Source organism: Monodelphis domestica, chromosome 3, assembly GCF_027887165.1.
Source record: "Monodelphis domestica isolate mMonDom1 chromosome 3, mMonDom1.pri, whole genome shotgun sequence".
NCBI classification, from domain to species: Eukaryota; Metazoa; Chordata; class Mammalia; order Didelphimorphia; family Didelphidae; genus Monodelphis; species Monodelphis domestica.
The window spans coordinates 381,908,959-381,934,067 of NC_077229.1; the positions used below are offsets into that span (position 1 = coordinate 381,908,959).

The 25,109-nt window shown below is 34.2% G+C and overlaps 1 protein-coding gene across 13 annotated transcripts in view; it reads left to right on the top strand.

Moving 5' to 3' along the window:
* Positions 1 to 25,109, top strand: part of CTNND2 (catenin delta 2) — a 1,175,163-nt gene that overhangs the window by 1,002,966 nt on the left and 147,088 nt on the right. The window lies entirely within an intron of this gene.

Below are 25,109 nucleotides of genomic sequence, written 5' to 3' on the forward strand. Positions count from 1 at the left end.
CTGGTCTAGACTTTTTGACTATTATGTAAAAAGGGGCCTGACCTAGAGTAGGTACTCTAAAAATGTTTTTTATTTGATTGATTGATTCTTTATTGCATCACACATTCCACCCATATTAGCCCAGTGTTAGGGAAGGTACAATGGAATTAGAATTAGAAGATCTTGCTTCAATTTGTAATGGGGAAATGGGGTTAATTTTTAAAGGGTTGGACTTGATTATTTAAGAGTGTGGTCATGAAGAATATAATTAATTCCAAAGAGATTTTATTTACAATTTATTTACAAAATGTAGAAAGAGTGAAGCAAGAAATCAGAGGAAGAATAAGGTAAGATATCCAGCCTGAGCACTAAGCAATTTACTCACAGCCCCTCCAGGCAAGGAGAATTAGTTTCAGCAGGCATCAGCCAGCAAAGCTGAGGACGCAGGAAGCCTCTCTCAAGAGTACGTCATTCCTGAGGCTGGTCTGTTCAGAGAAAAACTAGTAGTTAAGAGTTGGCCTTTTACTCACCACTGTCAGTCCAGTCAGCAGATTCTTTATCAGCCTCACCAGGAGGACAGGATCTCAGGTTCAGTCAGGAGATCCTTCTGCCCCCCTTTACCATCCTCAACTCGAAAACATGAAGAATTCCTCCAGTCTCCACTTCCAAAAAATGAAGAACTAAGTCTCACAGGAAGTAACCGTTCCTTTTCAAGACACTTCTTTTGAGTCACTTCCTGTGTCTTCCCGTAATTTTAAATCTACCAATCACAGTTGACACTTTGTTTTAGGACTGCCCATAAGGCAATCAGTCGATTCTGATTCATCATCCACTATCACACACACATGTGGGTCACAGACTTTCCCTACTCAGTGTTTGAAATGGGGTGTTTGCACCTTTGGTGATTAAATCTAAAAGTGGGTAGATCTCCATACTTAACTTTTAAGTACTGTGTTTACACTGATGGGGATTAAATCTAAAAATAGACAAGGATTACAATTTAATCTTCACAATCAGGGGAGAGTTAAGTATGTTCATTGTTATAATCAGGGGACAGTTAAATTCAATCTTCACAAATTCCTATCTCTATTATTTACTCCTTTGTGACTTTGCAAAAGTCACTATACTTCCTTGAATTTTAGTTTATTCATTTATAAAAAGAGAGGATTGGATCTATATCATCTTTAGTATCTTTTCTAGCTCTAAATCTTATGATCATATAATTGTTGAATTGCCTAAAGGTACACATCAGTGAAAAAATGAAGAATAGAATTTTTCAAAACCCAGGGAAGCCATAGAATCTAGTCACCAGGATGTTCAAATGCATCATTCTATATCATCTAGGTCTATGAAATAGTCAATATTTCTGGAACCATGCTAACAGAGAATGATACACATATTCCAAATACCAGTATCTCTTTTCCTTTGAAATATTGTGAAATGTACTTTTGCACTTTAGCTTTGAATATCAGTATGTCTGAAGTTTTTAGAATTCATAACACTTCAAATAACACAATGAAACCTCAGTATGAAGGACAATTCAGTAGAGACTAAAAAGTAATCCACCTTCCTCATTTGTTCTTTTGAAAAAATTCACAAAGATTCCCTTTCAAATGATCTTTTAACATTGTATGAGATGTCTCTCATTCTAAAGGGTTTGCGATTTCAGGGAGTGACCTACACAAAGACAACCTGTCTTATACAAAGGTACATCTCCAAAAACTCTATCTGGAGTCAGAACACCTTCGAGTCACATTCATTCTGGCACTTTCTTGCTTTGTGACCTGGAAGAAACCCATTGCCCTCTCTAAGTCTCAGTTTCCTCATCTGTAAAATAGTGATAATAATATGTATATTACCTACCATACAAGGTTGTTGTGATGAAATCATTCTGTATATCTCAAAGCTGATAAAAATGGAATTGTTACTTGAAATGCTTCTCAGTCTCTCCAGAGCTGTATGGGACCTAATTTCAGTGATCTAGGCACAAGAGAGTAATCCCAAAGTGAAAAACTGAAAAATGGAAGGCTATAAAACTCAAAATCTCATTTTATTCATTTAAAAAACAGCATATAATATATATATTTGTGTACATACATGTATATAGTTATATTTAAATATGTGTATCTATCATATATATATATTTATGTATATAGATATGTGTGTATATCAGTCACTTAGGCTTTCCAGTTTGTTAAATTCTTCTCCCTCATTGGAACAGTTGTTAAAAAAATGAAAAACAAAAAGTCCTAATTCTGTTTGGTACCAGCAAAGTTGTTACTTCCACTGTCATTTAGAATCCAAAGGTTATTTCCATTCTTCCTGTAGTCTCTGCCATTTCCCTGCTGCTTAATTTCAGTGTACCCCAAATGGTTTGGTTTGCCCAGACAGCACAGGTCTCCTACATTTGGAAAGAATCAAGTGTCTGCTTTTCTTTCTGATGATTTTCAAATTGGCTTTCGTAGAGTTCATATAATGTAAAGGCTGGCCCCAGCTACTTCTTCCATTCTGAAGTAGTGATTTTGTGGGTATAAGGGAATTCTCTGAGGAGGAAAATCCTGCACATCTCTGCAACTTGGAATCTTAGAGAGTTGCCTAGAGAGGAAGAGAGGAAACAAGCATTTATTAAGAGGCCACTAGATACCCGGCACTAAACACTTTACAAATAGTATTTCACTTGATCTTCATAGCAGCCCAGGGAGCTCAGGTACCACAAATAGAGCACTGAGGGGTAAATGACAGAGCTAGCTAGCATATGTCAGAGGTATGAGGCTTGAACCCCAACTTCTATTTTCAAGACCCGAATTCTGCCCAATACACTTTTTTTCTCCTAATATTAGTTTGTTTGTTTATCCACTGCATAGGCAATTATAAATAGCATTAAAGATTGGACAAGCAAAATTTGGACAAGACCAGGAATGAACAAAGAACATTCATAACAGAGGTTACAAAACTTTGTGGTACCAGAGGGTTAATTTTCAACATATGTGAAAGGAAGGGTACCAACATTTTCCCAATACACTTTTAACCACTTCTAGAAACCATTGAACTGAATGTAACTTTGGGTTAATAAAAGTAAAAGAAGTTTCTTCCTACCATATTTTTTTTTGCAGGACTATATAATTATTGAACCAAAACAGGTCTTTTTTTTAATCAAAGTAATTCATATGCTCTAAAGGAAAGTAAGCATACAAAGGTTCACAGAAAAAAAAAGAAATTACAGATACATTAATTTTGTGGGGAGGAGGGTTTTGATCAGGTGTTTGGTTTGTTCTCATTCCAGAGCATGACTTCTAGTGATATGACAGCTGAAAGGTGCTGAACACCATTCTTTTGATTTAATGTCTACCCCTTTGGAATCTCATTCAATAGGATCTCCTTCCCCCTATTTAAAAATTTTACAAATAGATTTATTCTTAGCAGTAACATGAAGTCTGGTCATTTTCTCAGGCAGTAACTAATTATCTCCTTAAATGCATTTATCCATATGCAAAATGGGAATCATCCATTTGGGTGTAGCTTATAAATCAATATCACTTTGACCAAGGAAGTTCTGCAGAAATAAATGTTTCATTGACTGAGTCTTTGTTATTTTGATGTATTCTCCACCTAATGATGACAGTGAAGGTTACAACCTCTCCATTTCTCTTCCACAAAGTTTATACCAAACATGCTGAAGGTTTTCTTCTAGGTCACTTGGCAATGAATGGATAAGGATGCATTTTGAGGGCTGGTTTTCAGTGATCCAGTGGGGTTTTTCAGTGCTTTTAGATATAGTTTTTATTCATCACAAGCATCATCTCCATATGCTTACAAAAATCATAATACACATGTATGCCAGACATTTATTATCTACCATGTCTGTTGGCTTAGTTATGTCTTTGCATGTGAATTTTCAGACAGAATTTCATAACCCACCCCACCGCTAGTATCTATGGGGTCTATGGTACACAGGTTGAGACTCATTAGAACAGATGATTCCTGTTTTGTCATAAGACCTCATGAAGAGGTAGGAAACTATTTTAGGATAAAAGCTTCTTTAAAATTTCCACTATGTAATTCACATTGATCTTACTGTCCTAAATATAACCTCCAATTTGAAGGAGGGGAATTAAATCAAGAATTGGGAAAGATACAATCCACATTTCATATAATATTAATTATATACATATATGTATATTTTAATCGGGTGTTTGGTTTATTCTCATTCCAGAGCATGACCTCTAGTGATATGCATTCTTGTTTTTATCATTATGACCACTGACCATCAATGCTTGGATAGGTGGTTTTGAAAGATGCAATGATAGGGAGGATAGAAAAAAGAGCTGTTGGAAGAGGGGAGAAATTAAGATAAGAATTACTCTTAGGCAAATCAAACCCTAAGGATGTACAAAAATATTTCAAGTTGTTTTTGAGGTGGTAAAGCACAGGAATATGAGGGGCTATCATTGGTTGAGGAATGATAAAATGAGTTATGATATGTAAATTTGATGGAATAATATAGTGCCTTAAGAAATTATAAAGGAATCAATTTCAGAGAAACTTGGGAAGACCTATATGAACTGATACAAAGAAAAGTGAATAGAATCAGACAAAAATATATGCAATGATATTATAAAGAAACTTGGAAGACTTCGAAACTCCAAACAATGGAACAACTAACCATGATTCAAAAGAACTAATGATGAAACACACTACTTGCCTTCTGCTAGAGAGATGAAAGACTCAGGACACAATGACACATGGATATATGTGTATATCATTATAGATATTCATATTCTTCTTTTGGACATAGCCAGAGCATAATTTTTTTTTGCTTGACTATATGTGTTTGTAACAGGGTTTTTGTTTTTTGTTTTTTTTAATTCTCATTTGGGGTTGGAATTAGAGGAAGAGATATATTTTTGCTTTAAAAAAAGGAGAAAATTGCTGTGGTAAAAAAGAAAAATTATTACCATTTGTTATACTGATGACTCCTCACTTAGCTGCGCTGTTCCCTGATGGCAGTCATAAGGTCTATCTTTGGGTCTATCCTTAAAATATTTCCAGTTTGGTAGAGTCCAATACATTTCATACTTCAGTGGTATAGCCTTTAAGGTTCCAGGCTCACCACCACAGTTCCATAAGTACTATAAAAATAAATAAGTACTTTAATGGAGAATAAAAATTTCCTAAGAGGCAATTGGATTGCTCAGAGGAAAAAGCACTAGACCTAGGACCAAGAAGACCTGAGTTCAAATTTAACTTCTGTTTGCCTAATCCCCAGGAAAAGAAAATGACAAGCCATGTCAGGATCTTTCTCAAGAAAACTCTATATAGGGTCACAAAAAGTCAGACATGACTGAAGGATTCAACAACAGTGATTTTAGTAAAAGTCTTAATATTCTGCTTTTGAATGACACTTATATTCTCTTGAGTTTTTATTAACTCAAAATTAAATTGAGTTATATCTGACCAAAATAATTACCTGGTTCCAGTTCCATAATAAATTATTTTCTCTTACTATGTTTGACTAAATTTTGGTGAGCCTACCAGTTGTTGGTACCTTTAAATTATTTCATTTCATTGAACATATTTCTAACACTATGAATCATTGACAAATAAACAGAAAAACATACCCTTGTCTCCAGAGCATCTAGGTACTCCCAGTTCAGTGATATCTATAAGCTCAATTCCCACAATCAATCCTATTCCTAGCTAGTTCCCCCATTGTCATGTGACCTTCAGATCTAGCCATCAATCCATAAACATTTAGTGCTTCCATGTGCCAAACATTGTGGTAAGGGCTAGAGGCCAAAGGAGGCAACAGACACTGCCTGCCCTCAAAGAACCAACCATCTAATTGTGGGGACTACATGAACACAAATATATACAATGCAAGTTATATACAGAATTAATAAGAAATAATTAACAGAGGGGTGGCACTAGAGGGATTGGAGATGGATTCCAGGGAAAGATTGGATAAGTATGCCATCTTTATCTTCATTTAAGACACTGATAATCATTCATGATAATAAATTGATTTGTCTCATACTTTTCTCTTCTCAATTATAATTCTTGGAACTAATCCTGCAAGGGACAGCTAAGTGGCACAGTGGATAGAACCCAGCCAGAACTGGAGTCAGGAAGTCTTATCTTCCTAAGTTCAAATCCTGCCTCAGACATTTGCTAGCCATGTGACTCTGGGCAAATCACTAAACCCCTATTTGCCTCAGTTTCCTCTTCTGTAAAATGAGCTGGAGAAGAAAATGGCAAACAAGTCCAGTATCTTTGCCAAGAAAACCCCAAATGGGGGTAACAAAGATTTGGACAGGACTGAAATAGCTGAATAACAATTCCTGCCTGCCCAATGACTTCTCCAAACTTTTCTCAAATAAATTTAAATATCTTTTTAATTGTTATGTATTACATAGGATCATATGATCCAATATCTGTTACTTCTCTGATTGAGTTTCTGTTACTCTTTAGGGCCTTTGGGGTTCATGCAGATTTGTATCAAAATGGCATTAGGTTGTGGTTTGCCAAGAATAGCTTCATACCTGTAAACAGAGACCATTTGAGAGCTTTCTCCTCCCTTTCCTTTTACTGTTATCACACTCTGTTTTATAGCTGAAAGGACAAAATTCCATGAATGTTGTATAATTATGGGATGTATAAAATCACTCTCAGATACTGCCAGTAAGAATTTAATATGATCTCTACTTTATTTTTAATTGAAAAGTTTTATTTAATTAATTAAATTAGAATATTTTTCCATGGTTCCATAATTCATGTTCTTTCCTTCCCCTACTCCCCCTCATCTCCCCTCCCTACCCCCCATAGCCAATGCACAATTCCACTGGGTTTTACTTGTGTCATTGATCAAGACCTATTTCCATATTATTGATAATTGCACTAGGGTGATAGTTTATATGATCTCTACTTTAGAACCTGAGGGAACTTAGTGTTTTAAATTAGTGTTGTAGGCTACATTAAGAATTTGATTGTCAAGAAATCTACTTCTTTTCATTCATATATTGAGAGATTTCCCTTCCACCTTGAAGCAAACCAAATAGAATATAATCCTGCTGGGTTTCTGAAAGTTTGTAATCCCAAACATATGCCATAATAAGATCCTTCATTAAACCTGTTCATCTAAAACTAAGACAGTTGATGATCCTGAGATTCTAAAATACATGCTTCTTACCACTGCCATGGTTGTTCAGACATTTAAATTTAACAGGCAGAATCAACAGACATATGAGTACATTCCTGCTTATTGTAGAACTGTGCCATCTGTTTCAACAGTATAATGTGAGAAATTTCTTAGACAACATGTGCCAGTCTCTTTGTATGTAGAATTCACAATGAGGTCTCTACACCCAATTTGATATTTATAATGACCCATAAAGGACTATACACATTGAGACATCCTCATTATCTGACACAGAAATTAAAGGAATGTTTTCTAATATAAATACCATCTACCATATATCAGCAATGAACTCTTGCCAACAGGGTCAGCATATTCATCCCACACATTAGCTGAATTCAAATCCCATTGCATATGCTTCCCACAGTGCTTTTTCTCACAGGACCCATTTCCAAAGTTACTGAAGCTACAATACATTCTTCAGGATTATAATAATTAATCAATTACTATAGCTGGAAGTTGTAGAAATTGAGGCATGGGTGCACAATACACTCATGCCCTTATGGTCTCCACTGCTGTGTAAAAGATTCAAGATCAAGTTGGAAAAGCAATTGCACATAGTAGACACTTATTAAATATGGGCTGAATAAATAAACAAATAAATGAATATCCTAGACATTCAAACCATTAAAACAATCTGACTATTTGAAGTTGTCAATAGACTTCCTAGGAGTTCCTCAAGGACATATGAGCTAACAAAGAGAATTATTCTACTTCATGTAGTCATTATACCAATTCATTTGATAGTTAGAAAGTATCATTTGTCTAATGAACTTAGCATCTAATCAAACAAAGCATCCTTGAACTAATTAGAAGTACCTGTTGGGCTACAAACTTCGTGTTAGTATTATTATCTAATGGTTGGACTTCGTGGAGACACCAGTGCATTGCCAATAAAGTACTCACAAAGTACCCATAGGCAAGGGTCTGCCATTTGTCTTTTCCTTCTCCTTCTTACTGCAGGGAAATACTCAGCAATACTTAATTCACTTGAGCTAAGCAACATTTGATATTTTATGATGGTACTGAAGAAACCTAAATAATTATTGCTCTTCAAGAGGAATTGTGAACTGATTCTTCAGTCGGAATGTAAGGAAATGGTTGTGTTTTGTATCAAGATTTAAAACAGCAAAAAAAGGAAAAAGCAGGAGGAAAACCCTAAATCAATATATACAACCTAGTCAAGGATACTTAACCTAACAAAGTCACTTATTTTTAACTCAAGAACTGACCTGGAAGCCCCAACTAAGAACCTATTCTTATTTTACAAATCCATTGTAAAGATCTTCATAAGATGCATTAATAGAAGCTGAGTATACAGAAGAGAGGAAGTTAGTCTCATTGTACTCTGCAGCTACCTAGCCCATCACATGTGGAGTATGGTAGGATCTTTAAGTACACCTTGTACCTCCTCAGACATCTTGTTCCCTAATCACAGTTCTTTGATGGGTTTGCATTTACATGATTTGATTTAAAGGAATCTGTTGTCAAGAATCTTATCTGAGCTGGAGCTATCACACTACATCTCCTAAATACAAATGGAAAGGCTGAAAGGATTTGGCAGACTACAAAGGATTCTGGGAAGTATGTTGTTGAAGATTGGACAAGACTTGCTGGGTTTTTCATCAATCAACATGTCACTCTGCAAGAAGTCAACTTCATGGCATCATTACATGTGAAGAGTTTCTTTGATTTCCTCCAGCAAGGCTTGATCAGGACTTAAAAGATAAACAAAGACATTGTGGATACTTTTAGCACCTTTGCTTCAATTCGTTGTTGGTTTCTGTTTGCTTGAATGGTTTTGTTTTGCCACAAGTATTCATTTTTGTTAGGAATTATGGAACTGGACTGAAATTCATTTTTGCCACTATAAAGTCACAGAAGGTCCAGAGTGCTATTTGATAGATATAGCATCCCCATATGGATTGCTAGTTGCTCAAACTGAAACTTGGGTATAGTATAAACATTAGAAATATCTCCTGTAATAGTCTTCTTCTCAATCCACATCAAGGAAATAATCATTCTCTCTCCACTGTATGCAACTCCCAAAGTTAGAGTGATAGCCTTCCAAAAGACTTCTCCATTGTTGGTGTAAAGGTGTTTTTCTTCTAAGTGACTGGCATAGAGTACACTGTATTTCAGAGGTGCTGAGTGATAATGTTAGTAATTTTGTTCAGTGTGAGTTTCTCTAGTTCTTTACTAAAGTGATCTTAGAATAATAACTTTATGCCAAAGTATTTTTGTAGCAATCACTATCAATTATGTTAAAGCCTTTTTCCTTCTACTTAGCAAAAACTTCCAAAACGTTCATGTAGATTATGCCAAAATCCACCTTCCTGATCTTAATTTATAGAATTATACGATCTTAAAGTTGAAAGAAATGCCTTTCTTTGGGCCCGTGCTTCCTGTTTTTATCAAATGATGGCTTTGACTAGATCATGGACCAGCTTTACTAAATTCAAAGAAGCTTACCACCAAACTGACAAAAAATGATATTTAAATCATAGCAAATCTTGTAGACTCTTCATAAGATGAAGGTGGTATTTTATTTGCACAGGTTTTCAGAACATTGAAATAAGATCTCATTAGGTTCTTGTTGTTTTTCTTTTTTTAAGTGATATCACTTGCAAATTGAGTGCAATCAACTGAAACCAGAATGTTTCACACAAACTACTGTCAAACCATATCTACTCTATCTGAAATTTCCAGCTTATTTTATTAAAACATTTACTAAAATTCACCATGCTGGATTATAATCCTCCCAGCCTATTTAGATCTATTTGTATTCTGATTCCTTCACACCTTCTCCTAGCTTGTCTTTCCATTGTCATGGGATCCTCAAATTTGATAAGCATACCATCTTTCTCTTCATTCAAGTCACTGGTAACCATTGGTAAGAATCTCTCTCATGTTCAATGCATGTCCATGCCTGGCATTGCTTTTTTATATAAAATATTATTGCTATCTTTTGTTTAGATTTGATCTTCATTTTACAATGTATCCTTCTTTCCTTTTCATTTATTCCTTATCTTTTTGCACCCAGCAAGTCATCTTCATTATTTTCAACAAAAAATAAATTGGAGGTGGGGAGAATATTCTGTTACATTAACCAATATATTAGCCAAATTCAAAAAAATATGTAGTGTGCCATACCCATTACTCTCTGCCTCTGCAACAAAGATGAAAGGGTCATAATTATATGATATTCCATTTCTATTTTAATTCATTCTTCTATTAAATTTTTGTAGTCTTTGGGAATTTTGTTTCCAGTTTTTTTTTTCTTACTTTGCCTCAGTTCATATTCTACATCTTGGGATTTTTAAGCTTTTTACAGTTCATTTTTCAATGTAGTTTCCCCTCTTATTTCATTTCTGTCTTTATTGCTTCTCAGCATTTTGGATAAGATCAAGTTTAGTATCTGTTCATTTCTGTCTTTGTGTAAAGTCACTTTGTAGGCAGAAAGCTACCAAATGTACTTCCCTACCTTCATACCTCCTACTGGTTTCTAAACACTTCTCCAATTGCTTTCAAACTCATCTTAATCTAATTTTGATTAACAATTAATTTAATGTTGCCAACCAAACAATGAATAGTGTCTGTGTTTTGTCTGACAACTTTCTTCAGAATTACCAACCACATTCATTTGTACCAGGCTGATATGTACAATTTAGGAGGCCTCATGAAATACCACATGAATTTTTTTTATCTTAGCTGGCTAGACAGTATTGTATTCTAAAGGTCAAAAGCTTGAGACTTAAATAGAAAGGATTACTTTCCAAGACATCTCAGCATCCAAACGGTACTTTTAAATCTTTAATATCTCTCATTGATTACATGACCCCCTTTCTTATTGTTTAATGCAAAAACTGCTCCCCATGATGTGAGACCCCCAAGACTTTATAGCATCCATCTATTAAATGAATCAAAGTTGAATTTTATTACCAGCCCAAAACTAACCCTGCCTTAGAATTTCTCTTAATTATTCTAAATCTAAGTAATAGTTTAAATCCTTGAACTTTAATTTTTATTAAGAGCTCAAGACCTCTCCTTAAATTACATTCTTGATGCTTTCAAGTTCATATTCTTTGATATCAGTGAGGTGGTACTATGTTTTTTAACAACTTCCCTTTTTTCTGTCTCTAGCCACATTTTTTTTCTTTTACTGCTTAATATCATTTCCTCTCTAACCATCTGTTTATTTCAGCTGCCACTTCTTTCCCCTCGGCTAGTTTCAATATAGTCTCAATTTGCTTTCACCTCACCATATGCCAAGAGTTGTTGACTCTCAAGACATGATATTTCACGTCCTGGAAGCAACAAGTAATATGAGACTTAAAAGGTCATAGCTGCACATTTTGATGTACCGACGCTTCCCCATTGCTCTCCATAAATGGATGTGATTTCATTCCTATTATCCTTTCCCTTGCTGTAGAAAATGTTTTGAACAAATGTTGCACTCATTTCTTATTTTTCAGTGAGCATATTATAAAGGTTTTAAAGAGTTCCACAAGGCTCCACTAAGATCTGTTAATTATTCAAGAATTTAGTACTGTGTCCCTTTCACTGCTTGTCTCTGTTGACTAAGGGTCAGCAGTGGTTATTTTAAGCAGCGTGTCAAGATAAACAATGATTCTCTGTGAGAAGGGTAGCCTGACAGGTGGGCTGGAGGAGCCCGGGAAGGCTGAGGGATGTGGCCACAGTTCCAAGTTTCCTTGGGAGAAGCAGAAATAAGAGTGGTAAGAATTCCAGATCTGGAAGAAGGCTGCTGAATTCAGAGGTTTGCCAGCCATTAAGTCTTAGGAAGAAGCATAAATTAAGAGTACATCAATTGACTTAGTTACCATCATGTGCAACACTTCTTTATGAAGAGCATATATATACTTTAGAGAACTGTTCTCTAATCTTTTACATTTCCATGTTCTTCTTCTTAGCTATTTTTTTTTCCTCCATGTTACCCAAGTGCCCTAAGAAAAACCTTCTATGGATTGTCTTTCCTATTGAACATCATCAGCAAAACTGATGATTTCGTTGGTATGAAGAACTCTCAGGTGAAGAAGGCCATCTACTAATAAAGACCAGCATTCTCTTTGCAATGTGCTACGGTTGCCTAGATCACAGAGGTCAAACTCAAACAGAAATGGAGCCACTAATGCATACCTAAGGATTTCTGCAGGTCCCATATTGACTTCGTTTTTAAATGTAATACTATCTATCTTTTGCTGGGTTTCCATTTATTTTGTCAACTATTTCCCAATTGCCTTTTTATCTGGTTGAGGCCACACTTTGAAGGGTTGTGAGCCACATGCTCCCAGCTCCCGTGGTTGACAGCTCTGCCCTAGACCACTTATTGGTTAAGTGACTGCCCAGAATCGCGTAGCTAGTAGGTCTAAATAGTGAGAGACCTGAACCTGGCCCTTCTTTTTCAATTCTTTAACTCAGAAAGCTTATCTTGACACTGCATAAATGTAGGGTTCTAATCTCACAGCCACAAAGCCCTTCATAACCTCGACAAAGAAACCTCTGAGGACTTAGGGGAACAGGAGACAATGGAATGCCATATAAATACAGCTAATTAGCCATCAACTTCATCCTCTTTCCATACAGTGTCAGCACCAGCTGTAGACCATTTTATCTGAACAGCTCACAGGAGAATTCAGATGCATGATTTACCCTTTTCTGCAAAATTCTTAAGACTTTAACACAAAGGCTCATTTCTCTTCAGGCTTTTTACAATTATTTGGAGCTTTTAAATTAAAAAAAAAAACACAAAACCTGGCAATGATAATGAAACTGTAAAAACAGAATCAGTTAGTAGCAGGGCTCTCTAAACCAAACCAGGAAAGAGTAGTAGAAGGTTGTTTTTCTTTCTTTTTCTTCTTTTTAATGTACTTAGTACCAGCTGCAGCCTAATTAAACTGAACACTGCACAGGAGAATATTCACTGACAATTTACTTACTCAGATCCATTTTCTGCATGTAAAATTTTTCCTTCTTTGCCAATATGTGACTTCACTTGGGAGGAAAAAGTGGCATTTTAAAGACAGGATGTTTCTATGTTGTGGTAGCTACGTGTCTTTGATCTTGTGATCTCTCTTGCCTATAAAACATTTCACTTAATCAAGATAATGATAAAAAACATCTAGCTAGTTGGGATTTCTCCCCCCCCCCAAAAAAAAAAAACAGATTTCACCCTGCAAATGCACTGCCTCCTAATTGGGACAGAAATCCATGTAATGGAAAGACAGTCAGCTGGGTAAGCAGAGCTTATCTATTTATGTGCAGAAGATACAATTCAGCAGTAAAAGTTCTGTACATAGAACATAGTGGTTCATCCCATATCATTAGTTGGGACCAAAAAAAGTGTGGAAAGAAAGTGAAGCTTATTTCAAGAGTATTTGATGAAAATTCAAGCTCTAGTCTAGGTGGTGCACAGGACAGTGCTACACCTGAGTTTAAACTCTGACTTAGACACAGCTTTCAGTGTGATCTTGGGCAAGTTCTCTCTCTGCTTCTGGTTCTTAATTGCTTGGGATATTGTGAAAATAAAATGAGATAATATCTTTTAAGTGCTCTGAAAATCTTATTAGACTGTGGAAATGCCAGCTAAACTTATTGCTTTTATTTTTTTAAAATTGTCTCCCCAAACTAAAACAAACAAACAAAAAATCTTTTAGAAAATATACCCTCCCCACCCCCACCAAAGTCATCTATAAGAAGGAGATCAAGAAAATGTGTAGGCTTCTTTTATCCAATAGAAGAATATTCCTTTTTTTATGAGATGCCATTTTGGAACTGAGAAAGTAAGGTTGCAGAGAGAAATTTGTTTACATAAAAGCTAAAGTTATCAATAATAACTTATTTTAAAATAAAGAAAATGTGTAGGCTTAGTCTGAACAAAGGAGTTTAAACTTTTCCTTTTCCCCTTAAGCATATAAAGGTTTGGGGTGTGTAGCCATTTGAGTAAAGCAATAATTCTCCACTGATTTAAAACCATAAAATACAAGAATTCCTTGTTGCATATCTTTAAGTTTCATAAATGATAGGAATTCATATTTATTAAAATCAGCTGGGTAGCTACCCCTTCCTTCATTGCCAAAAGACAGATTCTTTTACATTGACCCAAAATGGTTGTTCATTTAAACTTCCTGATTGTTGCTCTTTCTTTGGTACTCTATTTCCTACCCTCTTTAATCCATCCTTCTTACTACACAAAAAGAATTTTCCTGATTCAAAAATATGATTTGCCTGTCAATATTTTCTTAAATATTTTATTTAAATAATAATATATCATATTAAATATATACTTTAAGGTTAGTAATAAAAATATTAAAATTGTTTAATAAATATTCAGAGGCTTGATCTCAAAAATAAAAGGAAATTATTTCCAATCCCAAATTAACTTTTTGAAAACTCTTAATTAGTCCATTTTTACATTAAACATTTTTTTTCTAAATAAAAGAAGAAACTTCCAAAACCTCTCCATTCAATGATGTGCCTCAATGTTATTAGTTAAATTGAACTTACTTATTACTATTGAGAACACCATACCCTTCTAATCATTCATGTTTACAACCTTATGTGTTTCTCATCTTCTAAATGATCACTTCACATATCCATTAAGTTGCAGATCTTGACATTTCTTTCCCCCATTTTATTTTTGGTCACTAAGAGTCCTTTTATTTTCTTTTTAAAAATTGTTATATTAAAATGCCCAATTAATTCTCTCTCTCTCTCTCCCCTTCCCCATTAGACATCATTTGTCAAAAAGATACACACACAGTTATATAACTGTCTTATTTCTATTTATCAATTATTTCTCTGGAAGTAGACATATTCAAGTCATTCTTCAAAGAATATTTCTGTTGCTGTATATAATGTTCTCTTGATTCTGTTTATTTAACTTCATAATTTCACGTAGGTCTTTCCATGTTTTTACAAAATTGAACTGTTCCTCATTTCTTATAGTGAAGTAATAGTCTATCACAATCATATGTCTAATTTGTTTAACCATTCCCCAGTTGATGGGTATCCCTTCAATTTCCAATTCTTAACCACCAAAAAGAGAACTGCTATCTAAAATTATTGGACTACAGAATTGGGGAGTTTTGCTGGACTGGGAAATCCCTTAATATTGGTCTAATGATAGATGGTTCTTTTCCTTTTTCCTTGATAATTATAGGAAATAAACCTCATAGAGCTATTGTTGGGTCAAAAGGTATACACAATCTTAAAACTCTTTAAATACAATTCCAGATTGCTCTCCAAAATAGTCAGATTAATTCACAGTTCCACCAACAGTATATGTGTCTCCATTTTTCCATATCTCCTCTAACATTTGTCTTTTTGCCCTTATATCATTTTAGACAATCTGATATGTATGAGAGGATCTTTTTTTGATTTGCATTTCTCTAATCAAGGATTTAGAGCATTTAAAAATTATATGAAGCTTTGCTTTCTTTATTTAAAAACTATTCATATCTTTGGGTCATTTATTAATTAGAGAATGTTCCATATTCTTACATATTTACAGTTGTCTCTATTTTATAAATGAGACCTCAAAGAAACTGTCTATAGAATTTCCCCAATTTATTGCTTTCCTTCTAAACTTGGCTACATTAATTTTATTTGTACAAAACCTTTTCAATTTTATGTATTCGGAAGTATCCATTTTACATCTCAAAAATCTACCTCTTGTTTATTCATAAATCATTCTCCTGACCATAAATCCAATATGTAATGTTCTCTTCTAATTTGTTTATGATATGTCCCTTTATGACTAGGTCATTTATTCATTTTTATCTTATCTTTGCAAATAATGTTAGGTATTGGTCAATATCTGCCAAATTTCTTTCCAATTTTCCCAACTTTTTTTTTTACCAGATAGTGAATTCTTATTCCCAAAACTCAGATCTTTACTTTTATCAAACATAGGTTGTTATAGTCTTTTAATAAATCTTTGTTATATGTCTTTTCTAGTCCACAGATCTACTTTTTTTCTTAGCTAATACCAGATAGTTGTGATCATTACTACTTTATAATGTCATTCAAAATCTTGTACTGCTAAACTTCCTTCCTTTACATTTTTCATTAATTCCTTTGACATGCTTGACCTCTTGTTTTTTTCCCAATTGAATTTTGTTATCATTTCTTCTAGTTCAATAAAATAAAATTTTGGTAATTTAATTAAAATGGCATTTAATACATAGATTAGGTAGAAATCTCATTTTAAATATGTTGGCTTAGTCATAAGTCATAAAAAATAAATATTTCTCCAATTACTTAAATCTGACTTCATGTGTATAAAACTTTTAAAATTATGTTCATATAGTTTCTGGGGTCACTAGCAGACATACTCCTAGGTATTTTACCCTATCTTTGTGATATATAGAAATTTCCGTGATTTATATGGTTTATTTTATATCCTGTTGCTTTGCTAAAGTTATTGATAGTTTCAACTAATTTAGTTGAATCTTTAAAATTTTCTATATGTATAATCTTATTGTCTTTGAAAAAAAGATAGTTTTATTATATATTTCCCAATTCTGATTCTTTTCATTGCTTTTTCTTCTTTTGTTGCTATTGCTACTGTATTTGTTTACATCCATCCCTTTCTTTCCACTTAGATGACCAGGACCTTACTTCAGCCATTCATTTACTCTTCCCTGGACTTCTAAACAGTCTCCCTGAGTCATCTCTCCCTGAATCCACCTCCTCACAAATGTCAAAGTGATTGTCCTAAAGCCCAAGTCTGACCACGTCCCTTCTTTCTTCCTTCTCAGTCAGCACCATTGACTATTCACTCAAGAGTCATGTATAATGATTTTTATTTAGTATATAAGGTCTTGAAATCTAGCCCTTTGCTCTTTTCCCAATCTTCTCATTTTCTACCTCCTCTGAGTACTTTACAGTCTAGCCTAAAATGTTCTTCCTCCCATCATTGATACCCTTGCCCTCTTCAAGACACAGCTCAAGTAGCAAGTCCTGAGAAGCAGTTTCTGTTCCTTTACAGTTGCCAGTGTTATACTCCTTTAAAATTTCCTTCTAAGCACTCTGGATTTTTCTAGTATGTTGTGATTTATGTAGGTCATTTCTCTCATTTAAATTCAAGATCTTTGAGGTAAGAGGCTAGCTTTTTGTATTGTTTTGTTTTGTTGTATCCTCAGAACCAGTACACTGCCAGGCCCATCGTTTACTTTGCTTTAAAAAAATCAATTTTTATCTGATTGATTGGTCTTTTTTAGCTTTTATATCAGTCATTTTTAATATACAACCCCTCTACCCTGGAAGTGAACTTTTCTTATGATAAAGAAAAGATTAAAAAATGATTAAAATGATTCAGTAATCCTATGTGATTTTGACCAACATATCTCTATTTTATCTTGTAGATTCTTCAAGAAAAATTCAACAATATTATACTATGCAATTATGTGCTCTGTACAGATTAAAACCCATCTGTGCTTTCATATCTGACATAATTCTTACTCATGTCTTCTCATAAATCCTTTACTGAGGGCCCACAAAATATTGAAGGACTCTTCTCCTAGGTTTCTAGACTCTATTGAGTATCCATTCTGCCTCATTATAGGACCAAGCCAACCCTGCTTCAATCATACATTTCTGTGATGCTGTCTTTTATGTTGACTCTTATGAACAATTCTTCACTGCTAATGATGCGAAAGTATATTTCGATCAACCATACATATTACCCTGGCCCTTTCTCTGAACTGATATTTTTATTCCTTAGAAATTATGGAATTCCCATCCTTATAGCACAACCAAAAATATATTGGTATTTTAATTTTAAAAGCTTGAAAAAATTAGGAGTGCTATTCATTTTTCCAAAAGCAATCCAGCTTCCTTTTTTTCTCCTATTCAATTTTAGACTTATTTAATTGTCCAGGTTGTAGTTTGTCTGTGCAAAATATATATAATCAATTTTTTTCCATGTAACTGAATGTCTCACTCTGGAAATAGACATTTTAATCTTTATTTTCCTATGTGGGTAGTTATATTATACCCTTTTAGGTAACTATGAATCTATTTAGGAGAAGCTGTAATTTTCCAGACTCCATGCATTCATCACAATGTCATGATATCTCCTCTTTCTTTTAGAGAACACATTTCTTGCTTTTTTCTTATGACTTACTTCCTAATTAATAATCAGAGGATCATCAGACATAATTATGTCTTAGTTATGTTATCAAGGAACCATATGTGATTTTTAAATGTCTCCCATGATACATTGTTGGAGAAAATATTTTAAGACAGCATTTTGCTCTACCAAACAAATGACATTTTTTGTTTATGTTTTATTTTAGAGAATAAAATGCATAATGGATCTTGCAAACATTTTATCTTTCAGTTGGCTTTTTGACTATAAAGATGTGATCTGCTATAGAATATCATGTGTGAAGCCATTCTATTTTCTCATTATACTTTCATCAAGGATGCCCTCTACTTTTTAATACAATTTAATAACAGATTTTATAGAAACAGGAAAATAAATGTCAGTTTTTATTGAACTTTTTAAATCACTTTTTAAAAATGCTAATGATGTCCATGATTTTTTCAGTTATTTGCTATGGGAAAGTTCTAGAATTCACCCCTTAATGTCCTCAAAATTGTATCACTTTCAATTAGTCTGTACTCATTGTGTCTGGCCAATCTCTCATTTTCTTAAATAACCTTTCTCTTGCATCCAAAATATTAGGACCTCTGATATTAGAATAATGAAATTCCATGTTATATAAATAGTGGCATCTCCCCTCCTCCCAACTATCTTTCATCTGATTGTTCTAGTCCTGTTCTTAAATGCTTTTGGAATGACATCATCAAGCTTTCTATAAACTTTTTTCTCTTCTACTTCTTTCTATTTTATATGATAAAACTGTTCATATTCTTCCATCCATAATACCATCATCTTACATAATATTTCATAGGTGAGATTATGTTGAAAATTGCTCATAGTGCGATAAGAAAATATAAGATAACAGTTTCAGGGCTAAAGAATACTTTAGAGGTCATTTAGTATAAGTTGTTTCCCTTAGATATTATATTTCACTATTTGTCATGAAGATAAAATATATCCTCAATGAGTTCATTCCTAAACTCTTTTGGCCTCTTTGCTCCAGTTTCTCTACATTGTTTAAGCTGCTATGAAAAATAGTGATATTTATGTTTCTTTAAAAATCCATTTCCCCAATTTTCTATGTAAATGAGCCATTCAAGTAAGTCAGTTAGAGCTGTATATACATTTATATTATAGATATATACACATGCATGCATAAAAACCTGTTTAAATTTTAAGTCTTAGTTCTTTTTTGTTTCTTGATCCTAAGCCATAATATCCAACATATTTTTCATTGTCCTCTTCTATGCCTACCTATGCATTGAGTGACCAATTTTTTAAGTACATCTTGATAGAAAATTGAAGGGTATGTGTGTCTTTTTAAGATCTTAGTGGATTTTCTCTACCTTCACTTTCAAACTACTCTATTTAGCATTTAAAGTTCTTTGTCATTTGGCTCTTTTCATCATTTTCAGTGTCCTTATACATTACACATTTTTATTAAAAACATTCCCTCACTTTTATTCTTTTTTCTGAAAAAGCTAGCACATTCTATGCAGGGAAAAGCAATTGTTCTTTTCTAATACTAAATTTTAACTCTTTGACCAGCAAAGAGTGATGTAGTCCACATTTTTAAAGTCTCCCAGAATTCTGTCAATTCTCCCTGTGCAAACCTGTCCTTGCTGTCACATACCAAATACCAAAGAATGAACCCTTCTCTACAGAGGCAAGAAATCTTACTTTTTTCATGAGGATATTTCTAAAATAATGGTTATTTCTAAAGTAGCAAAAAAGTCCTGAGTGATAAAGAAACTTTTGCATCAAAAAGTACCACTATTCTGGATCATGTTTCAGTATTACAGGTAAATAGTTATTTGTCTGACCCCTACATAAATTGGCATTCCTTTTCATAAGAGAAGTTTTATAACAGTAAAGTTATAACATCTCTATTTATATTTTCCTTCAGTTGACTTAGGACTATTATTTTATTGAAGGGTACAAGAAGAGATTATTGTTGGGTCATTGGTCTATAGCCATGATGGCGAACCTTTGGCATGTATGCCAAAAAGGTCACCCAGAGCCCTCTCTGTGGCCACATGAGCCATTGCCTGCCAAAGTTTGGTACTAGAAAGGCAGAGAGACTTGGGGAAGCTGCTTTCTTCCTCCTCTTCACCATGCTGAAGACATTTTTTCACTTCACCCATCCTTCTGCCCAGCAGCCCAATGAAAGCACTTCTTCCCCTGCCTAGGGTAAGGAGGGGTGGGGTGAGATGTACAACACAGAGTCTCTGGGATGGGGTGGGGCATGGCACATGCTCTCTAAAAGATTCACTATCACTGATCTATAGTATTTAGAGAGGGAAGAGACCATATAGTTCATGGGTTCTTAAACATTATTGTATGCCTAGTTGTCCCCTTTGACAATTAGGTAACAACTATTGATCCCTTCACAGGATAATGTTTTAAATACATAAAATAGAAATACATAATTTTACAAAAGAAACCAATTATTTTGAAAAAGTAACCAGTTTTTAGAATTCTAATTATAGACTCTAACTCCAAAGACTTTCCATGGATCCAGATTAGGAACCTCTATTCTGGTCCCATTCTCTAATTTCTAGACAAGGAAAATGCATCTCATAACTCTTTTTTACTTGTTCCATACCAAACATATTATAAATGACAGAACCAATTTGTGAAGAGTTCAAGGCCATTTATTAATCTGGCTATTTGTCCATGTATCTCTGTTGTTTCTTTACATTGTCAAGGCTCGGAATCCTTGGACTTGGAGGGGAAAATCTCAGATGATTTTTTAAATTAGGATACTTTTATCCTATATACATTTCAATGCCTTTCTTCTTCAAGAAGTCTTTGCCAATGATATGGTTTGAAGGCTTGACCCTCCAGGAAAATTATTGTCATCCAGTCATTATCTTTAATCCTACAGAATGTCAGATTATGTATTGAAATTATTGATTATTTATAATGGGCATAAGTTTGAACTGATAAAAAGAAAATTGTTTCTTTTTACAAATTGGCACGATCATCGGCTATAAAGAAGGAAAAAAGGAACCCAACACGTATTAAGTATTTAATATTTCAATATTATTACAAATATTATTTCATTTGGTCTTCACAAACCCTGGGATTTATGTGCCATTATTTTCCCTATTTTATAGATGAGGAAATTGAAACAGACAGAGATTAAGTGACTTGACCAGGATCAAAAAGCTTTTAAATATCTAAACCTAGATTTGAGCTCATGCCACCTAATTGGAAGTAAGCGTGTCCATTTTCCCAAGGGCTGAGTCAAGTTTACTATGGAACCTCCACCCAGTTTGACAGCATTATTTGTTTTTTCCAAAGATAACTTCAGGATATTATTACTCTGTGACAACTGGTATAATTGAGTATCTTAAGAAGAAATTTATCAAGGCAACTAGGTGGCTCAGTGGAGAGAAAACCAGGCCTGAAAACAGGAGGTCCTGGGTTCATATTTAGCCTCAGGCACCTTTAGCTGTGTGTCCTTGGGCAAGTCATTTAACCCCGATTGCCTTGTCCTTACTAGTCTCCTGACTTGGATCTGGCACAGGATTGACTCTATGACAGAAGGTAAATATTTTAAAAATAAGAAAGTTATCTTAGTACATATCTATTATCAGAAATATTAGTATCAAATTTAATACTATAAAAAGACCAAACTGCTGCCAAATTATATTTTTGTTCTTCATGATAAAGGCCCCATGAAGGCCAATATATGTGGAAGTCCATTTTAAAATGACATCAATGATGTTTTTTGACTTACACAAAAGTTGGATGTAAGTGAAGCTTTGTGATCAATACAGTATAATAATACAGGAGTATGGGCCTCTTTGTTTCTTTTATTGTTGCTATTGTTTCCACTTTTATTGCTGTAGTCATTGTCTACATTGTTTTCATAACCCAATTTACTTAAATTTGATTCAATTCATATACATATTCCTAAACTCTAAGAATTCCTAAAAAATAAAACAAAACCTTACCTTCTTGTCTTGGAACCAATTGGTTCCAAGGCAGAAGAGAGGTAAGGACAAGGCAACTGGGGTTAGGTGACTTGCCCAGGATCACACAGCTAGGAAGTGTCTATGGCCAAATTTTAATCCATGGCCTCTTGGCTCTAGGTCTGATGCTCAATCCACTGAGCTACCTTGCTGTCCTTGAAAGTTACTTTTAAGAATACTATTTTTCAGAAGCTGAAAAAGAAAATGTAAACTCACAGACTGAGCCTTGTCACATTTTTTTAAAACCCTTACCATCCATCTTGGAATCAATGCTATGTATTGGTTCCAGGGAAGAAGAGCAATAAAGGCTAGGCAATAGGGGTTAAGTGACTTGCCCAGGATCATACATTTAGGAAGTGTCTGAGGTCAGATTTGAACCTAGGACTTCCTGTCTCTAGGCCTGGCTCTCAATCTACTGAGCCACCTAGCTGTGCCCATCACAAATTTGTGAAGTCTTGTTAAAATTATCTAGAAGTAATGAAGTTGGAAACACATCAAATATAAAAACACTATTAAAATTTTTTAATTAAGGAAGGAGAGTAGCCCTCAAATGCATTAAAATTTATTTTCACTATGATTTCATTTTTCTTCTTTCAGTTTTATCTCATTTGGATGATTGCCTGGTTTTAGAATTTGAGCATAAGGTTATTCTATTCAGCAGAAATATCTCAGGAACCACTCAGGGAATCCATTCAAAAGGTTTTGTTGATACTGCCAAGGGTTGGTGCTTGGAGAATCAAGTCCTCATTCCAACACTTCATTTTGCTTAGAAAGTCTTCTCTCATAACTTGGGAAAGGTTTTAATTTTTGCATCTTATTTTCATGTCTAATTTTAGAGAATTGCTCACAAAAAAGGCATAAGATCCATTCTTCTTTGGATTCCTTTTGCACCAAACTTGTCTACCTGAGGCAATGCTTGTGAATGCAAACACACACACACACACACACACACACACACACACACACACACACCACAATTAGCCTACCATATGGGCTATTAAATATACAAAATATGGCCATTCTAATACAAGTGCAATTTAGATGTGATTGCTTTAAGGATATGTGATGAGTTTCTGTTTTTAGAAATAATGATCATACAATCATTGTTTTCTCAAAGAATCGCATTGCTAAATGGAACTCCTGAAAGTTTTTGTGTATAGAACAGCCATTTACTATTATTTCCTTTCATTCTTAAATGAACCAATCTGCAAAACTCCTTATCATATTTTATAATGATTGAGATTCTTCGTGCTTATTACTTGTGAAAGTGTTTTTGAAAGACAATGGAGGGCTTTCCCCTTATTAACTTAGTAAAGGTTTGAATAAGGGATCTAAGTTAAGGTTACATATATCCACTAACTTTAAAATAGTTCTTTGTCTCTAGTACTAACATCCCATAGTATGATCGAGGCTCTAAAACAGGAGGAAAAAAATCTTTGAGCTTCATCTCTAGTTGCCATCAAACATTATCCTTATTCATATCACATGCCTTTTTTATTTCCTTCTGATTTTTTCAATAACCATTCAGAAGGAAATGCAGCAAAAAATATTTTGATGAGAGCTGGATGGGGCATAACCTAGATCAGTAGAAAAATTGCCCATTCATCATACTTTATAGCAAAATAGCTAGAAAATGAGAAAAGGAAAACATATAGTGAAGAAAGGGACTACATTCCACAGCAAAGAGTTCTAACCTTGGATGCAGGAAGATCTGAGTTTTAAAATCCTGCCTCAGATATTTGTTATCTTTGTGACTGGGAATTTCACTTCATCTCTCTCCATGTGTCAGTTACTTCATCTATAAAACAATGCATTGGTCTCAATTTCCTCTTTTGTTACCTTCTAACTAGGTCTATCAACCTACAAAATTAACCAAACTTCTTTAATCTATACCAACATGCCAGTTATACAATATCTCTAGCAGAGATCAGGTAATTTATCTTTAAAATAGTTTTTTTTTTCTTTAGAGGACATTCTCCGCTATACTTACATCCCACTCCTACAAAGTGCAATTATTCACAAAGGGATTCAGGCTTGTGCAAGTCTGGACAAAGAGCAAATAGGTATGAATGTCTATGCCAAGTGAAAGGACATTCATAAATATGGCATGCTATCTATTATATCAAGAAACAATCATGAAAAATTATATTTGTAGCTCCATGCTTCTTCCACAAGATGATAAATTAGAAATGGAGGGACAAAAACAATATTTATTTTGCTCTCTCCACTGCCTCTAGGAGATGGATTTAATTCTGTTGAATTTCTACCCTTGGAGCAGCCAATTTTACTACTGCTTCAAGGAAGCTGATAATGCCTCAAAGTGATGTTGGCCTCCTCTTGATGTTACTATCTGTCCAAATGTAATGAATCCTGTATCAGAGCTGTCACTCTCAAATAATGAAACTGATACACTCTTACAGGGCCAGCTCCCTTTCTAGTTGTAGGGTTTTTTTTTTTAACTTTGGGATTAAAGAAGATAAAGGTCTGTTAGTTTAAGTGAAACACAGCACACAAGTACAAAGTCAACTTTATATAACCTCTCCATGGAGTGTTACTAAGATGAAGCTAACATCTCACATTATGGATCACCTTGTCATAACGCTGAACTTCACTGGCAATATTTTTTACCAAAATGACTGCTAATGGAAGCATAGGCATTTTCATGCTATTAAGACTCAGTTTAACATAATAATATCAGGTTTCATTATACTATACGGAAAAGCAAAACTCTTTAATTAAGATTCTGGTCTTTTGCTTATTCAAGAAAGATGATGAAATACTTGAAATTACATTTGATGGTAAAAAAGGTGTTTTTTTTTTCATTAAAAGC